This window comes from Girardinichthys multiradiatus, chromosome 24 (assembly GCF_021462225.1).
Source record: "Girardinichthys multiradiatus isolate DD_20200921_A chromosome 24, DD_fGirMul_XY1, whole genome shotgun sequence".
Classification (NCBI taxonomy): Eukaryota; Metazoa; Chordata; class Actinopteri; order Cyprinodontiformes; family Goodeidae; genus Girardinichthys; species Girardinichthys multiradiatus.
The window spans coordinates 5,481,040-5,497,428 of NC_061816.1; the positions used below are offsets into that span (position 1 = coordinate 5,481,040).

The following is a 16,389-nucleotide window of genomic DNA, read 5'->3' on the forward strand; positions in this document are numbered from 1 at the left end:
TTTTTCATTTTAAGAATGTGGCTGCATTGTTTGACTCATAAATGAAATTAGTAATCAATCATCCTATTTGCATTTTAATTTTCTTCTTCAAGACTGCTCATTCTTTCACTTAATTAAAATGAAAAAGAAAAAGACATTTGAGATTTATTTTTCAAAATATGCCCCTGCAAATAGATACCAAAATTCGATTTGAAATGTAAAATTTGAAAATGAAAAAGCATTTCCAGAAATGCTTTTTCATTTTAAGAATGTGGCTGCATTATTTGACCCATAAATAAAATTAGTAATCAATCATCCTATTTGCATTTTCTTCTTCACGACTGCACATTTTATGCCATAATCAAAAAGAAAATAAAGCAGACATTGCTTTTGCGTTTTCGTGGTCTGCCCGCAAAGTACTGCCCAGAACTCGAAAACGAAAAAGGATTCCGAGCTGCGGGCGCAGAAGAGTGACGTCAGCATCCGCTCTTCTTCAGCTCCTTGCTGACCGAGCTACCCAGCTTGTTCGGTAGGGGGCGCTGTGGGCGTCTGCATTGCATTACATTGCAAACGTGCCGAGAAATTGATTGAATTGCAGCAGGACCGAGCTCAATTTGTGGCAGTGGCAGGCAGAACTGGCAGTTCCGGTGGCATCCTCATGGCCTGGGAGATCCAGCGTGTTTTTAAGCATTTATTTATAATTTTCTGTGAGTGATGATTCAGAATAGCCGCTCATGCTCTATAATAAACCGGCTGTTTGTGCAATAAATCTTCGTCATCTTTTCAACACGTCACACATACACATAGTGCTATTTATTTTCCATGTCAAGTAAATACAATCACCTCATGTTATGGGTCTAAAGCTGTTTATTAAATAATCAATAATGAAATCATAATTTAAAGGTAACAGGCTATAACAATAATGACAATCCATTTGCCGATAATCAGCATTAGCTTCCACAAAAACAGCGGCAACCGCATTGGCAAACTTTTACGGCCGGTCTGGCACCTTCTGGCATCCTCGCGGAATCCCCTGTCACCCTGCGGCAGGTTGTGGCAGTCCTGGTGGCAGCTTCGGTGGCAGGCTGTGGCGGAACTGCCACAGCCTGCCACCGGAACTACCAGTTCTGCCTGCCACTGCCACAAATTGAGCTCGGCCCTGCTGCAATTCAATCAATTTCTCGGCATGTTTGCAATGTAATGCAATGCAGACGCCCACAGCGCCCCCTACCGAACAAGCTGGGTAGCTCGGTCAGCAGGGAGCTGAAGAAGAGCTGCTGCTGACGTCACTCTTCTGCGCCCGCCGCTTAGAATGCTTTTTTGTTTTTGAGTTCTGGGCAGTACTTTGCGGGCAGACCACGAAAACGAAAAAGCAATGTCTGCTTTGTTTTCTTTTTGATTATGGCATAAAATGTGCAGTCGTGAAGAAGAAAATGCAAATAGGATGATTGATTACTAATTTTATTTATGGGTCAAATAATGCAGCCACATTCTTAAAATGAAAAAGCATTTCTGGAAATGCTTTTTCATTTTCAAATTTTACATTTCAAATCGAATTTTGGTATCTATTTGCTGGGGCATATTTTGAAAAATAAATCTCAAATGTCTTTTTCTTTTTCATTTTAATTAAGTGAAAGAATGAGCAGTCTTGAAGAAGAAAATTAAAATGCAAATAGGTTTATTGATTACTAATTTCATTTATGAGTCAAACAATGCAGCCACATTCTTAAAATGAAAAAGCATTTCTGAAAATGCTTTTTCATTTGAAATATGGTAACGATTTGCTTCCATATGTTCACACATGAAACTTCAGCTTTAAACAAGTTTTAACTTGAATTATTGTAACAGAAACTCCACCGAAGAAATACAAACCGGTATGACAACCTCTATGCAAACACAAAATTGGTAAATGACGCAAGTATTTTGTGTGTTTTGCATATAGTCCCAAAAAAAAGAGTGACCTGCCTTGTTTTTTTTAAGGGATCTTCTGACTTATTTTATCTGTGATAAATGTCAGGGTAGAAATGCAGCTTGTACTGCTTTGTACTGGAGCGGTACTGTTAACTAAGATACAATAAAAAGTTCTGATAACCTGCTGTTAATGGATGGCCATGGTCTGGCAGTATTACCAGGCAAAAACTTAAACTTTAACTTATTTATGCAGAAAATAACAAATGCATGTCTGAAGTTGGAGCTCCAGGGTTGGTTTTAGAGGCTATAAAAGGCACACTTCTCACACAGTTTGCAAAACCATTCACAGTCATGGTAGAAAGACAGTACACCGTTTTCAGTGCAAAGGTTTTACTTATGAGGAAATGGTCCATTCTAAATTTCAGCTTAGATTCTAAATCTATTGAAATCTAACCTGAGAAATGAGGGACATGAAGCTGTGAGTCAGTTTCTAACAACCCAGTCTGTTTTACATCAGCTGCTCTGTTTTGGATCATTGTCCTGTAGACGAACCAGCTTGAGATAAACTTCAGCTTTCAGACAGATGGTCTTACATTTGATTCTGGGCTAAATGAAAAGTTTGTTTAATAGCTAAAAGTCCTCACTACTCTTAACATTTGTTCACTTAAGGAGCTCTCTTAAGGCCTAAGGTGCTTTGTGAATAACTTTCATCTTACTGAGGTAAAACTCTAAGAAAAATCTTCAAATTCGAGAAATTTTGAGAATGGAACTGTGGGAGATGCAGTTCCATGAATGAGCTTTAGATCAGCAAAGTCGGCACTCCCTTTATTGCTTTCTCTGCTAAGGGGTTTACTGTTAAAATGTATGTTTTTAGGTGGTTTAGATTCCTCTAGAACTCATAGTATATGAACTCAGGGTTCTATGCTGTTATACCCTTTCTTTAAACTAGTGAAAGAGACCAGTAAAACCTTTTGATAAAAAATGCCTTACATTATATTTCGAATGCTTATTTCTTATTCACAAAAATGTATCCTTTTCCCTGTAGAAGGAGATTGTAAGATTAATGCTGATGCTTTTGTTTAATCTTGTTTATGTCTTTCATCCTTAACAAATCTTTGGGAAATAGACCTAAAAGTAGTGTGATTTACAATAAATAAAACGGCTCATTGTGCGTAATTAATTTGAATGGTAAATAAATTATCACAAATTATTACAATAAAGCTGTTTCTTTTTTTTTTTGTAATGTGAAGTAAAATGATCAATCACCAGAGCAACCTCAGGTGCCATCAAACTAGCTCCACTGTTGTAAACTTTATATGGAAAATGCTTAACACCCTTATATTAGTAGTAGTAGTTTCTTTTCTTCAGTGCCATACACCGCAAAGGTGCCCAGCCCTCACAAGCTTATAAGACACACAATCATATTCACAGATGCAGACAGAGATCAACATCCTTCATCAAACACAGTGTCCTTAAACAGTTTTAATTAAAATATAAGTTCATAGTTTTGGTTTATGCAAAATGTTCAATATTACATCTCAGCTTATTTCTGTACATGTAAATTGAACCCCCTCTAATATGCTCTCCACCTGTCAAGCACAAGTGTATACGTTGGACACGTACCAGTTAAAGATGTTTAGTTAATCCATTATCTGACATATCAATAAACCTGTTCCACAGTCGCACCACATCTCCAATGTATTTGACTTCAAACGGTTCCCATCCCATGTCTCCGTATAAAGCTATATAAGTAAAATTGACAACTTTATATGTGTAAAACTGTTCGCTCACAACACTGCAGAATGATCACATGCATTCAATGAAACATGGTTTCTACTGCCTTTCTAACTCTTCAACTAACTAGTAGTCACATATGGACACTGATGTATTTAGCCCAGACCAGAAACCAAATCCTAGGAATACAGTCGGTGAAGGTACAGTAGAAGGAGTGGAGGTGGTGGAGGGTATTAGAAGCTACAGTGTAGAAGGACAGAATTCCTGCAGGTTGGTCCAGAAAGACTCCTACTTTCTTGGTGGATGAGGAGCAAGGACAAGCTACAGTTGTGGTTTTGTTATGCAAAGCATGGTAACCATGTTTATCACAGTGTAAGCCCCAAGAGTGCTTGTTGCCTCCAAAAAGGCTGTCTTCACCTTCTGTGGTATCATTGTAAGTCAATACTATGCTAATGTCTCCTTTCCACTCAACCTCCCAGTGACAGCAACCAGTCAGACCTCTTCTGCACCGAACTAGGGACCAGGTGACATATCTTTCTGGATGATAGGAATATGGCTGCTGTTCATTCAATGGTATGACCGGTCTGTTGCCGTCATATAAGAAGAGATATTTATGTGCTGTGTTTGTATCCAATCTGGGATCACAGGCATCTAATTTAAAAAACATCATATGTCAGAGATTTAAAATGGACAATAAATTAATTTTGTAAGATTGTAAATAAACAGAAGAACGGGCTTACATTTCCTTAACCCTGGTTGTAGCCACTGTACTCCACGCGGGTATAATCTATGGGAAAAAAAATAGCTTTAAATATCAAGACTATCTTATTTTCAGCCACCATTTAACGCCATCTTTGGTTTTAGCTTGATTCTCCATATCTGAGTGTCCAGTCTCCAGTGTGGAGCATTTTGTCCTCTAGGAAGGAGCTGTACTCCTGCCTCTCCAGGAGGATTGTTGCTAAGGTCCAGCTCTCTTAGATGAGATGGGTTGGAGGTAAGAGCTGAGGCCAGAGAAACACAGCCTTGCTCTGTGATGAGACAGCCAGACAGCCTGTACAACCAGCATGAAGCAATGGAGAGATTAAGCAAATGTAATAAAGATTAATCTATTTTAAACCAAACATCTGACCTGAGAGTTTCCAGTTTACAATGTGGACTCTGCAGTCCAACAGACAGCACCTTCACTCCTGAATCCTGCAGGTCGTTGTTACTGAGGTCCAGCTCCTTAAGACAGGAGGACTGAGAGCTGAGGACCAAGGCCAGAGCTTCACAGCTTCTCTCTGAGAGGTTGCAACTATTTAAACTGAGGAAGAAACGAAAAAGGCAGTGTTAAAGCAATACTTTTTAATTTTTATGATTTGTTTTAATACCTACAGAACTGTTTTGGAAGCTGTGACCACTGTAAGAAGCCTGAGAAGAGCCTTCTCCGAAGCATAATATTTCTTCAGGTCAAACACATCTGATGACAACAGGATGAAAACTAGAGCTGACCACTGAGCTGGAGATAGTAAATCGGTGGATAGGCTTCCTGATTTAATATACTGTTGGATCTCCTCTACTAGAGAGCAGCATTGAGTTCATTCAGGCAGTAAAACAGATTGATGCTCCTTTCTACTTTCAGATCATCATTTAGCTATTCCTTTGTGTACTGGATTGCCTGTTGATTTGTTTTGGAGCTACAGATTCCCTCCATGTCCAGTCCTCCAATCCTCGGACCTCGCAAAAGACTCTGATTAGTTTGTAGTGAAAGGCCAAGAGGAAAGCGAAGGGAACAAGTCCAGCTGTCCATTGAGACTTTGCAACGCCTTCTCCACAGCACGCTGATAGAAGTGAGTCGTTAAAAATTATTTACTCTGAATCAGTGTTGTTTGTTCTTGAGCAAGCAGGATAACGGAATAATTGATGAAGGTCAGATGGACATGAAGAGCAGCCAGAAACTCCTGAACACTCAGATGGACGAAGCAGAACACCTTGTCCTGGTACAGCCCTCTCTCCTCTCTGAAGATCTGTGTGAACACTCCTGAGTACACTGAGGCTGCTCTGATATCGATGCCACACTCTGTCAGGTCTGATTTATAGAAGATCAGGTTTCCTTTCAGCAGCTGATCAAAAGCCAGTTTTCCCAGAGACTCAATCATCTTCCTGCTCTCTGGACTCCAGTGTGGATCTGTCTCAGATCCTCCATAATACTTGACCTTCTTCACTTTGGTCTGAACCACCAAGAAGTGGATATACATCTGAGTCAGGGGGCTGGGCAGTTTTCCTCCCCCTCTGGTCTTCAATACATCCTCCAGAACCGTAGCAGTGATCCAGCAGAAGACTGGGATGTGGCACAAGATGTGGAGGCTTCTTGATGTCTCAATGTGGGAGATGATCCTGCTGGCTTGCTTATCTCTGAATCTCTTCCTGAAATACCCCTCTTTATGTGGGTCAGTGAACCCTCTGACCTCTGTCACCATGCCAACACACTCAGGAGAGATCTGATTGGCTGCTACAGGTCGTTTGGTTATCCAAAGGCGAGCAGAGGGAAGCAGGTTCCCCCTGATGAAGTTTGTCAGCAGAAAATCCACTGAGGCAGACTCTGTAATATCAGTCAGGATCTCCTTGTTGTGGAAGTCCAGAGGAAGTCGACTCTCATCCAGACCATCTAAGATGAACAGAACCTGGAAGTGTCCAAAGCTGCAGATTTCTTTGGTTTCAGTAAAGAAGTGATGAACAAGGTCCACCAAGCTGAACTTTTTCTCTTTCAGCACATTCAGCTCTCTGAAGGTGAATGGAAATATGAACTGGATGTTCTGGTGGGCTTTGTCTTCAGCCCAGTCCAGAGTGAACTTTTGGGTTAAGACTGTTTTCCCAATGCCAGCCACTCCCTTTGTCATCACTGTTCTGATTGGTTGATCTCTTCCAGGTGGGACTTTAAATATGTCTTCTTGTCTGATGGTTGTTTCTGGTCTGTGTGGTTTCCTGGATGCTGTTTCAATCTGTCTGACCTCATGTTCATCATTGACCTCTCCAGTCCCTCCCTCTGTGATGTAGAGCTCTGTGTAGCTCTGGTTCAGAAGGGTTGAACTTCCTGCTTTAGCAATCCTCTCAAACACACACTGGAACCTCTTCTTCAGACCAGACGTAAATTTCATCTGTGACACAGGAGTTTCTGGGTGAATGAGAAAATAAGGTTATAAAATACTTTTTCAGACTACATGTCAGAAAAATATGCACATAGATTTTAGTTTTATCTATCCATCATTTAGTCGCAGAGTTAACAGATCCAGGTGGGTAACCTGGATAAAACTCTTTGAAGCCTCATTCCCCAATGTTTCCTACAAGAGCAGCATTCCTAGGCCAGGAGAAATATATAACTCCTAAAGCAGGGATGTTTTCATGACTACTTCTAGGAATGAAACGTTTCACAGCTGGAATCACATGATGTTATAGAACTACAAAACTCTGCATGGAGCAGTGTTCTTCCTCTTTGCCCATAGCTCTTCACAGGTTGCATTGGGGAGGACACGTGCATGGACATCTTAATATTTCTAGCCAAGTAAAAGACTGCATCCTTAAAAGAACCTTGGATCCAAAGTAAAGTACAGTCTGTTTGTGTATATGATGACCAAACAATATTTAAATAGATGTATCCTAAACCAATTTTCTCTGCCCAGACACAACCTCCTACTGTAAAGTGACTCTCTGTAGCATTCTCAGAATACAGAGTCCAGGAGTTCCAAGGGCAGAGAAGACGTGGCAGCTACTCTCAGTTTAGCAGCTGGGGAGAGTGTATGCTCGGACTGGCACATTCAAAATTTTAATTCACATCAGAGATATCCTTTTTCTTTTCAAGTAGCCCCCTCTAGGTAACTATTATTGCCCACGTGGGCATTGAAGTCCCAATGAAATATGACAGACTACCTGGATATTCCCCCTACTAAGGCACCATCCAGAGAGTTCAAAAAGGCTGGGTAATTGAAACTGCTGTGTGTTGCAGAAGTAAAAACCTTCCTGTTGCTGAAATTGGCAGATAGGTGACCCTCTCACCTTCTGGGGGGAAAGCCACTCTCTAGTTACTGAGCGGAGTTCTTGAGTGTTCCCAAATCTGATGCACTATAAGAGTACAGCTCTTCCCAAGATTTTTTGTTTAAAGGCTTAAGCCAAATGTATCAAACTCCAGTCCTCAAGTACTAATTTTAGGTATGCTTGGATGTGTTTGTGGTCCAACACATCTGAATGTTTTGTTGGCATGCTCTGGCCAAAGCTGGATAATTTTAATTCTGAACATTTTCTGGGGACCGATTTTCCATGGCAGATCCTAACAAGAACTGACACTCCCAATTGTTCTGTTGATGAACCATCTTGAGCTGCTGGACAGACTTCAAATTTGACTCTGCAATACTTTGGATAACAATGGAGTTTGTAGTCACTTTAATTACTATTTTGGCTGCAAAATAAGCCCAAATCACCAGCCCTCCACCACCATGTTTGACAGTTAGAGGTTTACATGCTTATAGGCTGTGATGGGTTTTCTTCTAACATTGTTCTGTGCTTTATGGCCAAAAATGTCTGCTTTGGTCTCATCTGCCCAAAGGACATTGTTCCAGACGCTTTTTGCCTCATGTTCAGATAAAACTTTGCAAACCTAAGTCGTGTTGCCATAATTTGTTTATGGAGATGGGGCATTCTCCTTCAACCATTACAAACAACCCATACATATTCAGTTTTTCTAATTGTACTGTCATGAGCTTTATTACATGACATACTAACTGAGGCCTGTAGAGTTCGGGACATCTTATGGGTTTTGTTTCAATTTCTCTGAGGTTAGGGTAGAAATGGCTGGGATGTTCAACCCTAGGAAGTTGGCAGTTGCCATGCATGTTTTAAAGTAGTCATTCTTACTGAAGGTTGATTAATCAAATGCATCTTGTTAACAGCAGATGCAGGCTACCTTCTTCCCCTTTTGTAAACAGATCGTTCCCATTGTTTTGCCTAAAAACAGAAGTTTGTAATCTGTTCTATGTTTTAAAGATGCATTTAATCATTTCAGATTAGGTCAAGATGCTGGAATAGATGAGATCATTTTTTACTATGCCTGGAGTGTAACGCTTTATAATGCCCTGCAACAAGGCATGATTTGTTTTACCATGATGGGCAACACTCAACAAGTTTGGTCTTTTCACTTAATTAATGTTCAAGCTTATTTTTTGTGTCCGAGATATTTGAACATTATTTCCACAAATAATCTTTAAAAGTTGTCTTACTGCTCTGCAGACAGTCAACCAGCTGCTCTTGCTTCATGTTTCTCAGAACGTTCTGTACAATCTTCCGTAAAGCCTTTTTGCTGCTCCTCTGCTCCTCATTCTCCTCTTCTGGTTCTTTCTCACTCTTGTGTTCTTGATGATTTGGATTGAGAAGACGACACAGTTCATTCTTCATGTTCTCTACCTCATTCATCATAAACCTGCAAATGTTCTCCTCAAGAAGCTGTGAAAGAAACAATGGTTCAGCATAACCTTTCTACACAGGTTGCTCTGTATTCAGCTACGGTGTTCTTCTACAAAAAACTTGTGCTTACCAGAAATATGTGTTCCAGATGTACTCGAGGATCCAAAGCAGTATGAAAATGGGATACTTTCTCTTTCATTGTGCTTAAAAATAAAAAGATAAATCATATGTTTTTCAAAGTTTTTATAGCTGACCTTTTCACATTTTCCGCAGTCTAAACAAGATGAAGTTAAGCAAAGAGATGAGACCACATCTGGTCTCAATCTCACATTTTCTGAATATCCACCTATTTAATATTTATTCTGTAAAATGACCATTTATTCTAAGCAGTATTGTGTAGAACTACAGCAATGACCTCCAGGGGGCAGGATAAACACAATATAGGTTCAGAGGAACATTTGCTTCTGCAGGACTAATTTCACCCTTAAGTAATTATAAAATGCAAAGGTCTAAAAAGTTTATTTAAAACTTCTCACCTTTCAACATGATTTTGTTCTTCTTTGAAGTGAGCAGGTTTACCCATGGATTTCTCTCTCGTTATGGACACAGAGTTTTCTGGTGCTGCTGATTTGTCCTGCAGGATGCTGTAAGAAATTAATATTCTATTATTTGTCATTCAGTAATTTAATAGTTTTTTTCCTCAAAATACAAGGATGCCACTTGCAGATGTAGGTTATTTTCATTTTTCAGACAACAAATTGTCACATTAATTATGGGCATTATTTGCAACAAAGCTGTAGTTATTAATAAAAATAAAAAAAAGAAAATCAACAAGCAGAATACTGAGTACTTCCTGCCTGGTAATTTCAGACAGAGTAAACCTTAATGCAGAGTCATTGTTTACATATGAAACTAATTCTTATTTTAGTAGACAACATCCCCCTGTTAAAATTTCAATTATAACATTGCAATTTATCTTCATTTAGCAGAAGCTGGCAGCTCGGAGTGAAACGTCTTTATTTACTTCTACTGCTCAGATTGGTTGCCCATCTAGGATGTAGAAAAAGTTGAAAAACCTGCAGTGCCTTGTTAGATTATGAAGTGACTTTCTGGTGTTTGTATGAGGAGGGACTCGGCAGCTTGTTTTATCTTGAAGAATTTATGAAAACAGCAATTTGAACCCTTTGAATCACAGTTTTCCTTCCATAATCATTCTTTCTTCACCACAATTGTCATATATTTAGCATCTGTTCTTTTTAATGGTAACTATAATTGCAACTTCGATTTCATTTATTCTAGACATTTTACAAAAAAAATAAAACCTCATTATCACACATAAACCCAATGTGACTGAAAAGGTGTAGATTGAAGTAGTGCTTATTTTACCTGCCACTTTTTGAACAGGTTCAGTATGTAAAATTTTTGACAGAACTAAAAGCCCTTTTGTCAGTTTACAGTTTGCAGAGTCAATGTATTTCAAATATTATGATCAACAAAAGACGTTATTCAATAGAAATTTGTAATTTCCAGAGAGATTTATGTTTTCAGTTTATCTGCGGCGTTCCTGAAAATTAACTCCAACTGAAAAACTGGAAATGGGCTCTGAAGAATCTGCCACCTCCTAATAAATCCTGATACAGCAAAACAGGTATGAAAAACATCAATTTTCTTTCTGAAATCTTGAATAGAAGTGATTCGTAACTTGCAGACTGAAAAACAATGTAATCATTCTACTGGCCCGAGATGAGTCAAAGTTCAGCACTCTCAAGATAAAGATTAAAATTAGTTAACCATTAATCAGGTCAGAGTTCAGTTATAAACTGTAATTTGTATTTCATAGCAATACATTTTTATAACCCCTCCTTGAATCACCACCTTAACGTGGTGGAGGGGTTTGAGTGCTCAAATGATCCTAGAGGCTATGTTGTCTGGGGCCTAAATGCCCCTGGTAGGGTCTCCCATGGCAAACAGGCTCTAAGTGATGGGTCAGACAAAGAGTGGTTCAAGAATCCCTCATGAAGAACAAAATATCGAGGCACGTGACGTTGCCCGGTACGGCGGAGCCGGGGTCCCACCCTGGAGCCAAGCCTGGGGTCGGGACTCGTCGGAGAGCGCCTGGTGGCCGGGTTGCTACTCGCGGGACCCGGCCGGGCCAAGCCCGAACGAGAGACGCGAGGCCATCCCCCAGTGGGCCCACCACCTGCAGGGGGAACCGTGAGGGACCGGTGCAAAGAGGATTGGGTGGCGGACGAAGGTGGAGACCTCAGCGGTAGAGGGTGACACGGGAGTGGATTTTCTCTCCTGTCCCATCCCGCTCCCACAGAAAAATGTCTTGTCCCATCCCAATCCCAGGCCAGCATAACGAAAAAAATCCTGTCCCGTCCCACTCCTGGTAAATTGACTCCAACTCCCGTCCCGCTCCCATTCAGAACGACTCCCACTCCTGTGCCATTCCCATTTTTGTTTTCTTCATTTAGTCTTTTGGCAATTTCTTTCTTTGAAGGACCAGTTAGGTCCCTGTTTTTAGCTGTAGTAAAGGCCAGTTAAAGTAAAAAGAATAATAATGAAGAAATAATAAAATATTAAACAAGGAAACAGACCATGCCTATCTTAGTTGAATAAACAAAATGTACATAGTTGTATTTTACTCATTTATTAAGTGATTGTTACCTTTGAACAATGACATTACTTTTATGTTTCAAGTTGCTGAAACGAAAGAAAAATGCACCTAGCAAGAGAACTGTACTTGTTGAACAAAAGGCCAAAAAGGCATTACCTTCACAATTTAGAAACTGTACCTTAATGGTTCACAACCCTGGTCCTCAGGGACCCCTTCTCTGCAAGTTTTAGATGTGTTTCTGCTCCAGAACACCTGATTTAAATTCTGTCATGACCTCCTATACAGGCATCAAGAATGGAGGGTCAAACTGGACAAAATTAATACAATAAAATCATCATTAAATAAATAAATGTTGTGAATGTCCCATAAGTGAAGTAAATGTAACATGAAAAAAATGTAACATTAAATGTGCCATTAAATTAAAGGTACCATTTATTTATTTAATACATCATTAGAAACGATAAATGTACCGTTATATCATGAAATGGACTATAATGCAATGAAATATGCCACTGAATAATTAAGTATAATTTTAAAGATGACATGACGTAATTAGTGGTACACTTAATATTTAATGATGTATTAAATAAATTGTACATTTAATGGTACATTCAATTTTTTTCTATTTCACAACATATTTATTTAATATCTTCCCTTGATGAAGCCTTTCTACGAGGTCTGCGATGGGACATGGGGAATTTTTTCTCTTTTGTGTCCCCACGCAATAGTCTTTGCGTTATTTCGCAATACTTTGTGGGATAGTTTCCAAACCAGATAACTGCAAAATTGAAACAAACACTACACCCGTTTTGAGATTTATTGAGTTTTATTTTGAAATCAGCATTAAATAAAATTATCTTCAATCAGACTAAAAGACAGTTTTTATCCACAAGCTGTCAAACAAACTACTGAACTCTGGACCATAAAACTGCACAAAACCACATCTGTGACACTTTATTTCCTTATTACTGCTGCATGATGTGTACTTTTTTTTGTACGCCATTGGTGTTTTTGTTTTTATCGTGATTTGAACGGTTCTTCTTATCCTAAGCATTTTATCACATTGTTTACTGCGTGTTAACCTGCATATGACAAATAAACCATATCAATGACATCAGTGCTGTTTGTTTTATGAGCAGTTTATCATCTGTGCTGTTGCTCCAAAATGCCAAACACAAAAGTATTGCGTTGAGACGCAAAAGTAATAAATTTCCCCATGTCCCCTCACGGGCTTCCGTACCTTACCTCTTAAATCTTTAGAGCACATGCAGCAATTTTGTTGGTCAGACTTGACACATGATGGTACTTTTGGTTTGATGAATGAAGAGATGCAGAGTTGATTTAATCCAGAATCTGTTTTACAAGTGTCCCTTAATCACTGGTGAACTTGATTACAACTAAACACGATTTACAAGCAGCAGACTGCGTGTTAACAGCGCTACATTCAACTCTCCTGAAGTTCGGTCATATTTGCGACTTTCTTGTCAGCTCTATGAGTTTAATAGATAAGTCCTTATTTCTGACTTTATGTTACAAATCCAATTTTACCACGTCCAGTTCTCCACCTGCGTTTGTTCCCTCCATCCTGAACGCAGGTGGAAAACACCGAGCAGAAGCACTGTTGGCTTGTGGGTCGTGTAGTTCGTTTGACTCACATTATAGTATAGGCTTCTTGGAAAAAAACTACACGATCCAAGTTTTTTTTTCTTAAAGTTTATAACAAAGTCTCAGTTTACATTTCCAGAGACAATTGATCCTTGTTTATTTTTCCTCCTATTGGTTAGCTCCCGCTCCCGTCTGCTCCCGTACATTTTTTATCCTGTACCGTCCCAATCACGGGATCTTTACTGATGCTGTCTCCCGTCCCGCGGGTTTCCCGTGGGAATCCCGTGACCCGTGGGACTCCCGAAAAAATGTCAGCCTCTACTCAGCGGCCCGATCCCCGGATGTTTAGGCTGGCTCTAGGGACGTGGAATGTCACCTCGCTGGGGGGGAAGGAGCCTGAGCTTGTGCGGGAGGTCGAGAGATATCGACTAGAAATAGTCGGACTCGCCTCCACGCACAGCGTGGGCTCTGGAACCCATCTCCTTGAGAGGGGTTGGACTCTGTTCTACTCTGGAGTGGCCCACGGGGAGAGGCGGCGGGCTGGTGTGGGTTTGCTTGTTGCCCCCCAGCTCAGCCGTCTCGTGTTGGGGTTTACCCCAGTGGATGAGAGGGTCGTATCCCTGCGCCTTCGGGTTGGGGAGAGGTCTCTGACTATCATTTCAGCCTATGGGCCGAGTGGCAGTGCAGAGTACCCGGCCTTTTTGGCGTCCCTGTCGGGGGTGCTGGATAGTGCCCCTCCCGGGGACTCCATTATTCTGCTGGGGGACTTCAACGCCCACGTGGGGAACGACAGTGACACCTGGAGAGGTGTGATTGGGAGGAATGGCCTCCCTGATCTGAATCCGAGTGGTGTTTTGTTATTGGACTTCTGTGCTAGTCACGGATTGTCCATAACGAACACCATGTTCAAACATAAGGGTGTCCATCAGTGGACTTGGCACCAGGACACCCTAGGCAGGAGGTCGATGATCGACTTTGTTGTCGTATCATCAGACCTTTGGCCGCATGTTTTGGACACTCGGGTGAAGAGAGGGGCTGAGCTGTCCACTGATCATCACCTGGTGGTGAGTTGGATCCGCTGGAGGAGGAGAAAGCCGGACAGACTTGGCAGGCCCAAGTGCATAGTGAGGGTCTGCTGGGAACGCCTGGCAGAACCCTCAGCCAGGGATGTATTCAACTCCCAGCTCCGGGAGAGCTTCGACCAGATCCCGGGGTATGTTGGAGACATAGAGTCCGAGTGGACCATGTTCTCCGCATCTATTGTCGATGCTGCTGCCCGTAGCTGTGGCCGTAAGGTCTGCGGTGCCTGTCGCGGCGGCAATCCCAGAACCCGGTGGTGGACACCGGCAGTAAGGGATGCTGTTAAGCTGAAGAAGGAGTCCTGTGGTTGGCTTGTGGGACTCCTGAGGCGGCTGACGGGTACCGTGAGGCCAAGCGTGCTGCGGCACGGTCTGTGGCAGAGGCAAAAACTCGGGCCTGGGAGGAGTTCGGTGAGGCCATGGAGAAGGACTACCGGTTGGCCTCGAAGCGATTCTGGCAAACCGTCCGTCGCCTCAGGAGGGGGAAGCAGTGCTTCGCCAACACTGTTTATAGTGGGGATGGGAGACTGCTGACCTCGACTGAGGACATTATCGGGCAGTGGAAGGAGTACTTCAAGGATCTCCTCAATCCTGCCATCACGCATTCCGTGGTGGAAACAGAGGCTGGGGACCCAGGGTTGGACTCTTTCATCCCCCAGGCTTAAGTCACCGAGGTGGTTAAAAAGCTCCGCGGTAGCAAGGCTTCGGGGGTGGATGAGATCCGCCCTGAGTACCTCAAGTCTCTGGATGTTGTAGGGATGTCATGGTTGACACGTCTCTTCAACATTGCATGGCGGTCGGGGACAGTGCCTCTGGACTGGCAGACTGGGGTGGTGGTCCCCCTTCATAAGAAGGGTGACCGGAGTGTGTGTTCCAACTACAGGGGGATCACACTCCTCAGCCTCCCTGGTAAGGCCTACGCCAGGGTATTGGAGAGGAGAGTCCGACCGATAGTCGAACCTCGGCTTCAGGAGGAGCAGTGGGGTTTTTGTCCCGGCCGTGGAACACTGGACCAGCTCTATACCCCCTACAGGGTGCTCGAGGGTTCATGGGAGTTTGCCCAACCGGCCCACATGTGTTTTGTGGACCTGGAGAAAGCATTCGACTGTGTCCCTCGTGATGCCCTGTGGGGGGTGCTCCAGGAGTATGGAATCGGGGGCTCTTTACTAGGGGCCATCCGGTCCCTGTACGAGCAGAGCAGGAGTTTGGTCCGCATTGCCGGCACTAAGTCGGACCTGTTCCCAGTGCATGTTGGACTCCGGCAGGGCTGCCCTTTGTCACCGGTCCTGTTCATAACTTTTATGGACAGGATTTCTAGACGCAGCCAAGGGCCGGAGGGGGTCGGGTTTGGGGACCAGTGGATTTTGTCTCTTCTTTTTGCAGATGATGTGATCCTGCTGGCCCCCTCTAGCCAAGACCTACAGCATGCGCTGTGGCGGTTCGCAGCCGAGTGTGAAGCGGCTGGGATGAGGATCAGCTCCTCCAAGTCCGAGGCCATGGTATTCAACCGGAAAAATGTGGCTTGTCCTCTTCAGGTTGGAGGGGAGTTCCTGCCTCAAGTGGAGGAGTTTAAGTATTTCGGGGTCTTGTTCACGAGTGAGGGAAGAATGGAGCGGGAGATCGACAGACAGATCGGTGCGGCTGCCACAGTAATGGGGGCGCTGTGCCGGTCCGTTGTGGTGAAGAGAGGGCTGAGCCGAAAAGCAAAGCTCTCAATTTACTGGTCGGTCTACGTTCCTACCCTCACCTATGGCCATGAACTTTGGGTCATGACCGAAAGAACGAGATCCCGGATACAAGCGGCTGAAATGAGCTTCCTCCGTAGGGTGGCCCGGCACTCCCTTAGAGATAGGGTGAGGAGCTTGGCCATCCGGGAGGGGCTCGGAGTAGAGCCGCTGCTCCTCCACATCGAGAGGAGCCAGTTGAGGTGGCTTGGGCATCTATACCGGATGCCTCCTGGACGCCTTCCTCGGGAGGTGTTCCAGGCACGTCCCACCGGGAGGAGGCCCAGGGGACGGCCCAAGACAC

At 42.7% G+C, this 16,389-nt stretch overlaps 1 pseudogene; it reads right to left on the minus strand.

The window, feature by feature from the left end:
• Positions 1-4,994: 4,994 nt before the first annotated feature.
• LOC124861170 lies at positions 4,995-9,066 on the minus strand (annotated as a pseudogene).
• Between the last annotated feature and the right edge of the window lie 7,323 nt (positions 9,067-16,389).